This window comes from Canis lupus, chromosome 30, assembly GCF_011100685.1.
Source record: "Canis lupus familiaris isolate Mischka breed German Shepherd chromosome 30, alternate assembly UU_Cfam_GSD_1.0, whole genome shotgun sequence".
Classification (NCBI taxonomy): Eukaryota; Metazoa; Chordata; class Mammalia; order Carnivora; family Canidae; genus Canis; species Canis lupus.
The window spans coordinates 23,743,382-23,757,488 of record NC_049251.1 but is presented as its reverse complement, the minus strand read 5'-3'; the positions used below and the strand labels follow the sequence as shown (position 1 = coordinate 23,757,488).

Sequence of the window (14,107 nt, the reverse complement as noted above, 5' to 3'; positions counted from 1 at the left end):
GTTTATGGACAACCTCACAAAAACAATTCCCTCAGACTTTGGAGGTGGGGGTTAAAGGCAGTCGAGATCTGGTGGTCTACAGGTGAGCTGAGGGCTACTGCAATCAGGGGATTCCTGGGGACCTCACTGGTACTTCCTAGCGGATAACCCAGGGAACGTTTGGTTATAAACCCTAGCAACGAATATTATGATGAAACTTGCTTTAGGTGTCTCTTTGCTGGTGCCTCTTATCTTCATTGCTTCTTTGACTGAATTCAGAGCCTTCGAACTACTTCAAAGATCCACCCTCTCCTCCTCACTCATCCCCAGGAAAATCTCTGCTCTGGTCTGCTTCCTCCCCGGAGACTTGTGCAGAGAAAGGTCTGGGTGTATGTATAGATGAGCTCCTCCAAACCTTGCACACGGATGGAAGAGAGAAGATGCTAGAGGGCTGAGTCCTGGGAGTTCCAACGTTTAGGAGTCAGGTAGATGAGGAGGGACCTTTCTGCTTCTGCCCAAGTATTTCTTAAGAATAAATTCTTAGGGCCCCTGGGTGGCTCAGTGGTTGAGTAACCTCCTTTGGCTCAGGTCGTGATCCTGGGATCCTGGGTTCAAGTCCTTCATCAGGGAGCCTGCTTTTCCCTCTGCCTATGTCTCTGCCTCTCTCTGAGTGTCTCTCATGAATAAATAAATAAAATCTTTAAAAAAAGGAATAAATTCTTAGTGGGAGCACTTCTGCCTAAAGGGTGGGAGTGATATGGTTATAAATGAACGTATGAGTTAATTTCTGGGCAGCTTCACCAGCACTGGATATTAGCATTCAACTTTTTATTTTTTATTTTTTCTGGCTCTTTTAGAATATGTAAACTGTCATCTTCAGACTGCTTTCATTTACATTTCTTTCATTTCTAGAGAGAATTAGCATTTTCCCACTCTGTTTGTCTACTAATTGTATTTCCCTCATGGGAATGGTCCTGTCTTTTACCTATTTATCTTTTAGAAATTGACATTGATTTTACAAATTTGAATTAGCTATTCGTGATAGATCTTAATTCTTTGTAATGTTTAATAGAAATATTTTTCCCTCCTAAAAATCTTTAGTAATGCTAATTTTTATAGTGCAATCATTAAAATTGCTTCCAGGCTGAGAAAGGAAAAATTCCCCCAGAGAGGTGATAAACATTTTTTTATCAAATTTTCCCAAGTTCTTTAGATTTTATATTTAAATCTTTAACCAACCAAAGCTTATTTTGGAAAATATTTTATTTTAAATGACTCTATTAAAAAATCAGTCAATAATTATTATTGAAAACTGAGAAAATGAAGAGCAAAAAGAAAAACATAGTGAAGAAGACCCCTGAAATTTCACCATCCAGAGACAACCACTATTGTCATTTTGATTTGGATTCCTCCAAGTTATTTTTCCTATTTATTTGTTTTTAAAAATACAACTCTACAAATGTTTTTGTAACCTCTTATTAATGAACTATTTCAGTGGCTTTAAATATTCTTTTAAAATTTTATTTGAGACAGTTACAGAATATGACATTCTATAGATGTACCATAATTGCCTTAATTCCTTATTGATTTTTTTTCATCAACTTAGTGTATCTAAAACATCACCACGATGAGCAATCCTGCTGTAAAGATACCTAAGCATAAATCTTGGCCCACATTTCCTATCACTTCCTTTGCTCCTAAATTTCTTAAAGTAGAATTTCTGAGGCAAAGGTTATACATACACACATATACATAAATGTATTTTTTTTCACTGTTTCATATATACTGCCAAATTAAGTAAATTTATATCATTTTAAGCTCTTGTCAGCAGTGAATGGATGTGGTCCCCCTCCTATCCTCCCCTTCTCCCTGTTAACATTAGCTGTTCATATTTTTGCAATTTCATGTTCAACTGATAAGCCAAAATGGTATATGTATGTATTTTTTAATTTTTTTAACTAATGAGTTAAACTTGGCTTTCCCATCATTCTCATTTTTATTGGATATTCTCTTTGTTTATGAATTGCCTATTAATGATTTTTATACATTTTAGATACTGGTTTGTTTGTTTTTGTATTTTTAATGTATCTTTAAAATTGGGGTGCTCACTTAAAAAAATGATTTCAATCACAGTATAGTGAATATTTATGAATACCACCCTGCTCTTCAGACCCATCAAATCCTAACATTTTGTCATATATGCTTCTAATTTTTGATATGAAATTGAATACCTGTCTACCTCTTCCCAAACCTAATCTTATTTTTCCCTGCACAGAGGCAACCACATCCTGAGTTTGGTGCCTATGGGTCTCTCTATGTATATGTTTGCAACATATGTATGTAGCTATAAAATATATGGCATTCTTTTGTATGCTTACAAATTTTTAAACTCTGCTTACTTATCTGCAACTTGGTTTTTCATTCAGCATCATATTTTTGAGATTTATCTCTATTGATAAAACTGCTATAGATGGTCTCATTGTATGAGTCTATCACAATTAGTTCGTTCTGCTGGTGGATATTTGTGTGATTTACTTTTTTGTTAGTGTGTTTTTTTGCGGTTACAAACAATGTTGCAATGGACTTGCATTGTCTGCAAGTGAGAACTCCTAGAGTTTACTCCTAGAAGTGAAATCTCAGTGTTGTTAAGATACGGATCTCTTTGGTGTTGCTGGACATTGACTATTTATTCTCAAAATGGTTATGCCAGTGAACACATCCTCATCAAAATGTGAATGTTTCTCCAGTTCTTTCACGTCATCAGCAGCACCAGATAGTGTCAGACGATTTCATTTTCACCTGTTGATAGATGTAAACTAGTATCTCATTGTTTTAATTTCATCTTTCTGATTACTGGTAAAATAAGCTCAATAAAATAAGGATGCTTCCTTTTATGCGTGTCATCGGTCATTTCAATTTCTTGTGCTATCAACTGCTTGTTCAGATCTTTTGACCATCTTCCTATTGCATCATTAGTGTTTCTCTTATTGATGTCGATTCTTTGTGGTGGCATGAGTTGCAAATTATCTCCTCGAAATCTGCATTATATCTTTTCACATTGCCCGTGGTGTTTTTTTGTTGAACAGTGTTAAACTTTCATGTAGTCAGATCCAGCAGTCTTTTCCTTCAGGAACATCCTGTAGCAGAGGCAAATTTACCTTTACCCTCTTAGGGTTTTTTGGCTGGGCCTGAGGATTAAGCCCACCTAAGATAGACTGACAGAAGAAAAATGTACAAATTTGTGAGTTTTACGGGACACGGGAGCCCTCATGAGGAAATGAAGACCTAAAGAAATGCTCTTATGCGGGGTTGAACAAAGAGAGGCAACGTGGAGGAGTAACTGAATTATGTAGGGAAGCTAAAGGAAGATAAGAAGTGTTTTAACAAGGTCTGTTCATACAGATTTCTTTTAGCTTTTATTCTTTGTTGAAGAATGGTTCTTTCCCCTGGTACTAGAAGGGCATCTTCCACAGGGGAATTCTTATCTCCTGTTTTAGGAAGAAAGGGAAGATTAGAATGTCCTTCTCGAATCTGTTGTTTTTCAAGTGCCTTTGGCTCAAACTGATCCTAATGCCAAAGTGGCATATTGGGGGATGGTAAATTCTAACTCTTCAATCCTTAGTGTCTTTATTTCTTCATATTTTCTTTTAAGTCTCATCAAAAAAAAAAAAAAAAAAAGAGAGAGAAAAACTCGAATTCTTTTATAAAAGGTGTCCTTGATTTGTTGTGATCTCTTGGCATTCCTGGAATTTACCTTTATTGCTTATCACACTGTCGTGTCACAGCTGCATTCTCTAAGCTCAGTGAAAAATGATTTTTCTGCCTATGCTCGTTGGGCCTGATATGGATGAGGTGATACGTGGTTCACACAGGCCATTCCTGCTTTTCGTGCCCTCAGGAAGCTTTGCTAATTGACTGCATTAATTTTTTCATTCATATAGCCATTTATTTATGGATTCACTTAGCCAACAATTATTTTTGGAAAGTCTACTGGGTGCCTGAACTTGGTTGTAATCTTTCAAACCAGTTTTACTGGAGTTGGCACTTGAGTACGTTTGCCATCCGAAGAGTGTGTTTGTGCATGCGTGTGCATGTGTGGTATTTCTCACAGATTTGTGGATGAGCACGATACTTATCACTTAGGATGAATTGGGTAGCTGGTCTTGTTTCTCCATGACTGAGAACTTTTTATATCATATGGCAAAATCTGTTTCTTGAATATATAGAAATATTGTTCACTATATTTGTTGAGGTTATATTTCTTTGAGTAGGTGAGGGATTTCTTTAATATGTCTTTCACGTTCCTCCTCCTTTATCATCATTTTCATGTTTTCTCCATCTTGTTTTGCCAGCTTTATATTTTGTTTGCCCATTTGGTTGAACATTTAAAATTATCATAAATTGTGCACTGCCATCATTTATAGGTTAAAAGCTTTTATACCAGTTAAATCAATTGTATATTTTTAATTTTGTTGACTCATAATTTTCTTTTATTTACTACATTTCCAAGGGCTTTAATATATCTTATCTTTTCAGAGACCGAACAATTAAATTTACTAATTATTTCCACTGATTTTTTGTTTTTCAACTTGTTTATTTTTGTTCTTCATTGTTATTATTTTCTTCCTATTTTCCCTTATGTTGACTCTCTTCTTTTTATAAGATTTTAAATCAGATGCTTAGTTTGCTTATATTATATTTCAAAAATGTATCTCAGTCTTTACCTCTGGGCTCTGATTGTTTGTACTCCCCTTACTTTTGACAGGTGGTATTTTCAATTTTATAGTATTCCATAAGTTATTATCATGCTCTTAATTTATTACCTCACCCTGTTGCTAAGGAGAGCTTTCGCTGTTGATTTTAGAATTTGTTACTTTTACTGGTTTTTGTTTCTGTAAATTTTTATTTTTATATTATTTTAGGCTTACAGAAATGTTAAAGGACTAGTATGAAGAACTCCTGTACACCCTTTACCCAGATTCACCATTTGTTTATATTTTGTTTATATTTTCCCTGAATATAAAGTATTTTAGTACTATATATAATACTATAGTATATATTATAGGAAATAATTAATATCTAGATAAATAAATTTATAGATCTAAATATAAAATTAAATTGGGGTTTATCTTATTATATATTGTAAATACACTGTATATATGTGTGTGTATGTATGTGTATATATATGTTTGTGGCAACCACTGAAATGACTGTATGTTCACAGCAATCTCCAACTATAGGGCACTCAATATGTTAATATTAATTTTCTTCTTGTACTATTTTTTAAAGAAGTGTATATTTATTTCATATTATATTATTATTTATTGTACATTACCTTTATATTTATAGTAAAAAAATAAAGCAAAATAACAAAAATCACCAGAAATCCCAGGGCATACTGATGAGCACTGTTAGTATTTAGAGATATATTTTCTAGACTTTGGCTTTCAATCCACAAAGATTCTGGGCTTTTCTTCCTAGTTAAATAAAGTATAAGTACATTGAAAATATGGCATCATAATTATATGATGTGTGGATTTTAGCTTTCCTTTAAGTCTTAGTATTATATTATTGTATGTACTTTTTTTAAAGCAGTCTCCATGCCCAGCTTGGAGCCCAACACAGGGCTTGAACTCACGACCTGAGATGGAGATGTGAGCTGAGAGTTGGCCGCTTAACTGACTGAGCCATCCAGGTATTCCTATTTTATGTACTTTATAGATAAAATTCATAACATCTTTACAAAGTAGAGCCACATTTTAGATGATGGATCCAAGGTTCAGAGAGGTTCAATAAAATGCCTAGGTCACACAGAGGTAAGAGATGGAGTTACAGTTTAAACCCTGGACTGTTTCCTTCAAGGCTATAGGCTCAATTGTTATTTTATCTAAAGTTCCTTTCATTGCATTTTTACTTATATCGTTAACATTTAGCTTTATTGCACTGTGGTGAGAAAATATATCTATATAACTTTCCTCTGGATTCATTTTTGGAACCTTAATTTAAGAGTTATATATATATGTATATATATATATATATACAATTTCCAATACCTTGAGAAAAATGTATAGTCAATGTTGTTACTGAATTCAAAATATGCCCACTAGTTCTAGTATACTAAGCGTAGCATTCATAACCTCTATTTTATTTTTCAAATTGTATCTACTGTTGTCATTTCTTCAATTACTTTTAACTTTTTTGTCTGTTGAAATCTGCCTATTTAATTTTTAAGATTGTCTAATTTTTATCTTAGTCTGATCATGAATTCACATCTCCCGTTACGGTAGTCTGGTTTTTAAAGTTTATTCCATTTGTTTTTGCACTTCTAACTTTGGTAATCCATGTCTTCACTGTTGTTTCTATATTTTTCATTATAATCAGGAACCTCTTTGTACTCCACTTCTTTGATTTTAAGATCTCTTTTATATGATCCCACTTTTACGAGCTGTTTCCTTTTTGTTATACAAGTTTCTTCAATAAAACTTTTTATATTTTTAGCATTTCAGCATCATTTTATTACAGATACCTATCTTTAAGCAACAAACATGTTGTTGGGTCTTACGATTTAATCTAATAGGGGAATTTGTCTTTGGAGAAACGAACGGCCTATATATATGGTCTCCCTTGGAATGCAGCTGGTACAGTGATAAGAGATGGACTCTTGGCTACAAGCTATGGGCTTTCTGCAAATTACTTAAGGACTCCATGAGGAAGTTACCAGTTTCCTTATCTGTAAAATCGTGTTAATTAAGAGTATAAACCTTACTGAGTTGTTGCGAAGATTAAATGAGATCAAGAACATTCTGGAATAGAAGCAGAGTAAAGCATATTAAACTATTATTTGTAAAATGTCACTGTCATTTTCGGCTATTCTAGATACCAGGCCTGGAAATTTCATTCAAAGCAAGTTTCTTGGCAATAGCATATAAAACAATTTCTTAAAACAACGATCTGTGCTCAACATGTGCGAAATGAGCTCCATACTTTTCTCTAAACTCATCTCAAATTTCTCCTTGAGATAATGGGAATAACTTACAGTAAAATTGCTGAGAAGCAGTGGTCAGGTTTCAGCTCGACTGGTCCAGCTCTACTTCTGGCTGCGCTGTGGAGTTTCACAGCTTGACTTAAATTCAGCCCTGTCAGGAATCACCGTGTCGTTTTCCATTTAATTCATTAAGTATTTAGGTGGCCCAAATAAGTCGTTTGCTTCCATGAGGGGGATCAAAGCGACAGAGTTAGCTGGCTTCTTCTCTTGTCATTGGGCGTGGAAAAACTGACGGTAAGAAAAACAAACCAAGCAGTGATGGATTTTCTACTTCCTGGATCATGGAATTTGCTCGTCCAATGACAGCCATCTGGTGGGCAACCAGACATGAGGTCAGCCCAGCGTTCTCCTTCCAGCAACCCTCCAGCTCCTGTACAGCCGAACCCCTGCATCAGTTCAAGCTGCTAGGAGCTGAAGCTGAGTTCATACTTCTGCTCCAAAGGACCAAAGAGGGACAGAGAGGAAAGTGAAAGAAGTCTGAGGATTCCACTAGCATCCGTTTTCAACTTTCCAAAATTGTCTTTGTGTTTCAGGATCCAGTTAACCTTAAATCAGACGAGGCTATATCACTAAAGTGAGGAATAAATATCCTAGAGTATTATAATCTGATAAACTCCAGAATGACATGATTGATTTTTGTTGTGTGAGCTTCAAATCTCTGATAGCTTCTCTTTGATCAGTGAGAGGGAGAGATGGGTGCATTTCCCCACCTGAGGCAACAGAGCTGTTTTCCTTTCTTAAACCTCTGTGATGATCATAATCATCTTGTCTCTTGTTAAACATATGCTTCCAAGTCCCTCCCCAGAGACTCTGATTCAGTGCATCTGGGACGGGGCCTCAGATGTGTGTTCTTGACAGGAGAAGAGCTCGGGCAATATTGGGGTAGATGGAAGGAATTGTCTGTTTTTAGAATCAGACGGCTCTGGGCTTAAATCCTGGGTCTTTCACCTACTAGTTATGGGGTCTTGCACAAATTAGTTAACCTTCCTTAACCTCATCTGAAAAACAGTAGAGATAAAAACATCGACCTCAAAGTGCTGTCGAGAAGATTCAAAGGACAGGCCCTGGGTTGCTCCTGTTTTTCTGGCTGCTGCCAAATCATTTCTGCCCGAGTTCATTGGAAGGTTATCTTACTTAGTATGTAGGCATAATGGTTTTTGTTGTTCATCTGCTTTTGCTGTTGTGGGTTTTTTGTTTTGTCCTGTTTGCTTATCTTTTCCATCTCTTTGGCAGATATGTATAAAGCTTTTACCGTGTACTAGAAACTGGGATTCCCAAAACCCCCCAAGCACCTCCTTGCTGGTGTGGAATGTCCACACGACCCACCCTAGGGTTTTGAAGAGGCTGACCAAAATCTTGTGTGAGTGACTTGATGTTAACGGGTCCCTAATTGTGTAGGGGACTTCCTGAAATTAGGAGTGTCATGTCCTTATCCCGCCTTTGTATCAGAATTCTAGTTTTCTTGAATCCAATCATATGTGTATGCATATGTGTGTGTGTGTGCGCGCACGCGCGTGTGTGTGAATTTTTTTCTCTGTAGTTAAAGCAATTTTTTCTCCTCTGCTTTACTGAGATATTATTGACAGATATGTAACTTTAAGGTTTACAACAGGATGATTAGATACTTGTATATATTGCAAAATGATTACCACGATATAATTAGTTAACATCTCTATCCTTCACATAATTATGTGCGTGTGTGTGTGCGCGCATGCCTGCACATGCACAGTGATAGCATTTAAGATCTATTCTGTTAACAACTTTCAAGTATATAATACAGTGTTGTTAAGTATAGTCACTATCCTGTGAATTAGATCCCTGGATCTTATTTATCTTATAGTGGGAGTTCATTAAGGAATGCTTTATGAATTTGCCTGTCATCTTTGAGCAGGGACCATGCTAATGTTCCCTGTAACATTCCAGTTTTAGCATATGTGCTGCCAAAGCAAGGATCATGTGTATATTTTTTTCTTCAACAGAAAATATACACTTAAATGATCCCATTTGTTTTTTACACAGAATGTGTTCTAGGTGCTTTGCGCTATGCAGTCTTCCCCTCCTGGCAAGAAAAGCCTTTGCACTTGTTTTTACTTTCATCCTAATAAGAATCCATCAGATCTCTGAGGAATATACTTACACTTTCTTTATATTTAGCCTTGCTTCAAAAGAATTTAAGACACTTTTTAAAGATGCAAATGATGCAAGACTTACTTAAAAAAAATTCAGGTATAGAAGATAAGGATGGGAAAAATAAGGTGAATTCATGAATGAGGTTTCACATCATGTTCATGTTCTACTCTTCTTTTCGCTTTCTGGTCATGGGCCAGATAATTTGATCCGAACTTTCAAGCAGTCATTGCAAACCTTCTGCAACCCGGAGAGGAAGGTGATGATCCTCAAGCCAATTATTAGGATCATCATTTCTATGAGCCCTGAATTTCATTTTATCTTTTCCACTAGCCCAAGACTTTAAGTCCAAATCAACATTAGTGTCATTAAGGATCTACAAGAAGGGTCATGAAATGGCATGGAGAACTGTGCTCTCCAACATACTGGCCAAATACGAAAATGAATCAAGGAATAAGGAGGCCTCTCACTGCAGAGGAGATGACAGCTGGGTGGAAGAGCTGGGCCAAGGACCAGCCAATCCCCTGGTCCAGAAGTCATAGCCATGGCAACGGTAGTGCCCGCAGCTCTCCTACCAGCAATGACACCCTGAAGAAGCACCGGGAAAGAGAGGAGCCTGTCAGACTTCCAGGTTAGGCTCTTGGTGAAGGACATTTATGTATTTTTTTATTCACAATCACTGGGGGAAAATAAACAGCCTCTCTCATGTTCACCTTGCAGACCCAAATCTACAAAGCAAAGGCAAATGTCCAGCGGCACAGCCTGCTGAGGCCAGGTGTGAGTCTCTCGTCAAGGAAACCTGTTGCCTACCTCCGATTTCCTTTTATTCTCTTTACTTTCTAGTAAGAGTGCTGCTCAGGACTTTTCAACAGGAAAAGCCCAGAAGAGGATAGTTACGTTTGAAGCCACCATTCTCGTCTGCCTCATTCATTTCAAACAGAGGTACCTCTCAAAGAGAGAAGGCCTGTGTACAAGCACAAATGCTCGCTGCATTCTCTTGCCGTCGGCTGTGATGTGGTGGCTTTTGATTCTGCACAGAACCTGCCTTGTTTCAGAAACTGATGGATGGAGGCCCCTGAATGAAGGAGACAAGAACAAACGAGCAAGGCTCCTGGTAAGGCAAGGGACTTCAAGAGAATGGGCTTGAAAGCACTTAAAAGGTAAACACGGCATCCAGGAAAGTAAAGAATTCTCAGAGGCATTGCGCTGTTCCTGATTGATAATTTGCAGTTCTTAAGGCTCTTCACATGTTTGTGCAAACACAGGTAAGCTCTTTGGAGACATCTGACTTGGGATTTTAGGCTTTTTTTTTCTTTTCTTTTTTTTTTTTTTGGTGGAGGGGAAAAAAAGATGAAGTCCACACATGTCAGAAAGCAGGAAACACTAAGTGAAATTAAAAACAAAACAAAACAAAACAAAACAAAAACCAAAAAAAAAAAACCACAGGCTGAGTTGAGTTTAAGGCAGTGAAATAGAAAACAATGCCTTGCGAGACCTAGTAATGCAGCATCCCTGTAGAGGAGAGGGCATGTGATTTCTCTTTCGAAGGATGTGGAAAAGCCCGCAGGGCTCATTATCAACACCACGGGCAGTGTGAGAGCTGCTCTGTGTAAGCTCTGGGAGATGGGCTTCCTCTTCCTGTAAACCCTTGTCCTTCCCTTTTGCCTAGTAGATAGATGCAAACTGGTGAAAAATCAACATGAGAAATCTAGCCACCTGAATATATTTGTAAGAAAACCCTATCAAACCCCTGTGGGTCAGCATTCTTCATGAGTTGGAGTGGGGAGGAGGCACCTTGCAGGCTGAGCAGCTGCAGGATGAGGAGGGGACTGGGGGAGGGAGGGAGTTAAATGAAGCAGGAATCCACGTCCCGGTCATTGGTTCTTATTCACCATGTTCCCATTTAAAAAAAAACGTCCACCAGCTAGGTGGGATTATTACACTGTGTAACTACATTAGGGTTAATAGGTCAGTTTCACACAAAAAAGTTGATCGAATCAGACACTCTTGGTTGTCCACCCAGCAGCCATTAATTTTAATTTTTTGGCTTACAGAGTCCCTGTTTTGATTGCAAGTCCTCCTGCCCTTATTATGAATCGGGGAAGCGTGACCCTGGGTTGACCTTCAAGAATAAATCTTGATTTTTTTTTTTTTTTTTTCCAATGGCAACTGAGGTAGATGGAATTTTCAGATGGCTCCCATGACTGTCACTCTCCAGTGTTAACACCTATGATTATGGCAGAAGGCAGATTATCTGGGTGGGCTTACTCTAATTGCATTTTAAAAAATATTTTATTTATTTATTCATGAGAGACACACAGAGAGAGGCAGAAATATAGGACAGTGGCAGAAGCAGGGTCGCTGCCAGGAGCCCAATGGGGGACTCGGTCCCAGGACCCCAGGATCGTGATCTGAGCCAAAGGCAGATGCTCAACCACTGAGCCACCAAGGTGCCCCTCTAATTGCATTTTCAAAGCAGAAGGTTTTCTTCAGCTGGTGGCAGAAGGGAAAGTCAGAGAGATGGAAGCATGAGAAGGAGTCAGTGCACTGTTGCTGGCATTAAAGATGGAAGGGGCCTTGCTCAAGGGTGGAGAATGGCCTTTGGACTTGAGAGTGAGCCTGGTGGATTGCCAAGAAGGCCATGGGGACTTCAGTCCCACAGCTGCAAGGAACTGAACTCTACCAACACTCTGCATGAGCTTGGAAGCAGATTCTTCCCTAGAGCTCCAGATGAGAGCTCAGACCAGCTAACACCTTGAGCAAGTACCTAAGCAGAGAACCTACGCGAGCCTTCCCGGACTTCTGACCTATAGAACTGTGAGAAAATAAACAGGTATTGTCTTAAGCTCCCAAGACTTCCACTGCATTAAGCTCTAACACAGCAGTAGAAAACTAATAAAGCAAGTGTCAAGGAATCCATATTTCTGCTCAGGAAAAATTAGTTTTCAGCTCTGACCCTAATCAGGAATCAGAAAGTGACCAGCAGCAGAGACTGTTGATTAAGCTCTCCAATAGCCATTCCCCACTCTCCCCATTGTGCACCGCTCCCTCCCCATGGAAGTTACAAATACCAGATTCTTGCTGCTGGGTGGCCACGTGATGTGGGTCTGCCTCTGGATAAAATCCTGCGACAACATGAAACAAAAGTTGGAGCAGCCATTTTATAGATGCGAGGTGACGAGCCTAACCATGGGAGACTGGAAAGGAGGACAGATCGTGGTTCTTTCAATGCATTATTTTTTTTTTCTTTTATGACAGTTGCAAGCTACAGAGCTAGCCCTGGAATTACCTAAATTGGCACCTCTTGTTATGTAAGAGAATTGTTTTTATTGCCTAAGGCACTCTTAGTTGGTTTTTCTGTTGCTTGAAGCTGAACAAAACCTTACTGATACATTACCCTTTCTATCGAAAAAGCATTACAGGGATCCCTGGGTGGCGCAGTGGTTTGGCGCCTGCCTTTGGCCCAGGGCGCGATCCTGGAGACCCGGGATCGAATCCCACGTCGGGCTCCCGGTGCATGGAGCCTGCTTCTCCCTCTGCCTATGTCTCTGCCTCTCTCTCTCTCTCTGTGACTATCATAAATAAATTAAAAAAAAATTAAAAAAAAAAAAAAGAAAAAGCATTTCAGGTGGAGACATCTGAGGGAGAGTGAGCGTAGAGGTTGAGAACCTGGCTTTTGGCACAGGTAACAAAGCGTCCATAGGCAACTGGGGACTTGAAGGGCAAAGATTCCTTGAGATTCTTTTCCCTTGCATAAAAGTTTATGTGGCCACTGATCTAAGCTATACATTAAGTACTAGTCATATGGCCTTGGACCACTCATCTAAACTTGGTGAGCTTCAATTTACTCATTTGCAAAGTGGGGATAACAACCCCTTTGTCACTTGGTTTTATGGGGGTCAGACTTTATCGTCTATTTTTACTTGTTTTGGGAACTTCATAGGGCAGCCTGGTCTACTGTCAGAGCCTTGCTTGGTGCATGGCATATAGGAGGTATGCTCAGTAAGTATTTGTTGGGCCGATGTGTTGTGTCTGTTTGTCCATATCCGGGGTATTCGCAGTGCACCGTGAGCTGGGAGGTGGGGCTGCTTGCTGACTGGGTGCTCCATACAGCACCTACCCCAGATACAACTTAAGGAAGGATTTTATTAAATGCTTTCTTCTTGGCAGGGATGTATTAGGCTCTGCCATTGACACAGAGAATTCGACTTTTGTTTTCCACATATTTTCCGCTAAATATGCTGTGACAAGGTGTCTCTTTTGATCAGGGACATTGCCAATTTCTCCTTTGATCAGGGACACTGTCAATTATTCTTCTCCCGTCCCGACTTTCTCTATGATTCAGAGTGTGAAGCTATCTGTTGACTTTGACCTCTCATGGTTATGTGAGGTGCTTTGGCTCCAATCAGCAGGGTTGTGTCCAAGGCAGGCTGGCCTCCTGTGAGCTCCCAGGCTGCTGAATCAGTCATCCGGCAGGTGACAGGTGGTGCCTTTAAGACATTGTGGAGCAAAAGGAGATAGCCACACCTGGCCCTTCCCTATTGCAGACAAACCAGGACACTATCTGCTTCCTCGGGCTTGCCCCCCTGTAACATCATCCACTTCCTTGACTCCTCATCTATGGTCTCCTCACTTCATGTACCCACTCCTGGGTCTCATCAACCTCTTCCAGCTGGACTCCTGGGACTGTTGCTTGCCACCGATTCTCTAGGCTCAGGGATCCTGGGTTTTGGTCTTGCTGTGCTCCATACCGTGGTGGCTGTGAAACATGCAGAAACCCCACCGAGAGCCCACAGACTGGCATCCAAGGAAGGCTTGTTTCAGATTGCTCCCCCAAAGGAATTATCCTGGAGGAAGACAGGAGAAGATCAAGGGCTTAGGGGCTAGGAACGCATCAGCTAGTGAGGCTGGAGACACTGCAGTCTGGGCGACTTAGCCAGTCACAGAGAGGCCAGG

General features: G+C 39.2%; 1 protein-coding gene, 1 long non-coding RNA gene and 1 other non-coding gene across 3 annotated transcripts in view; 1 reads left to right on the top strand and 2 right to left on the bottom strand.

The window, feature by feature from the left end:
- Positions 1-7,223, bottom strand: part of LIPC (lipase C, hepatic type) — a 151,640-nt gene extending 144,417 nt beyond the window's left edge. Inside the window, exon 1 of the mRNA NM_001287090.1 lies at positions 7,016-7,223. The gene's annotated coding sequence lies outside the window, so the exon portion shown is untranslated. The remainder of the gene's footprint in view (positions 1-7,015) is intronic.
- LOC111093294 overlaps positions 1-14,107 on the top strand; it is a 35,712-nt gene that overhangs the window by 9,247 nt on the left and 12,358 nt on the right. The window contains exon 3 of the long non-coding RNA XR_005381712.1: positions 5,575-5,674. This is a non-coding gene — a long non-coding RNA (uncharacterized LOC111093294). The remainder of the gene's footprint in view (positions 1-5,574; positions 5,675-14,107) is intronic.
- On the bottom strand, positions 8,871-8,973 carry LOC119866979. Its single transcript, XR_005381928.1, has one exon. It is a non-coding gene; the product is annotated as a U6 spliceosomal RNA (small nuclear RNA).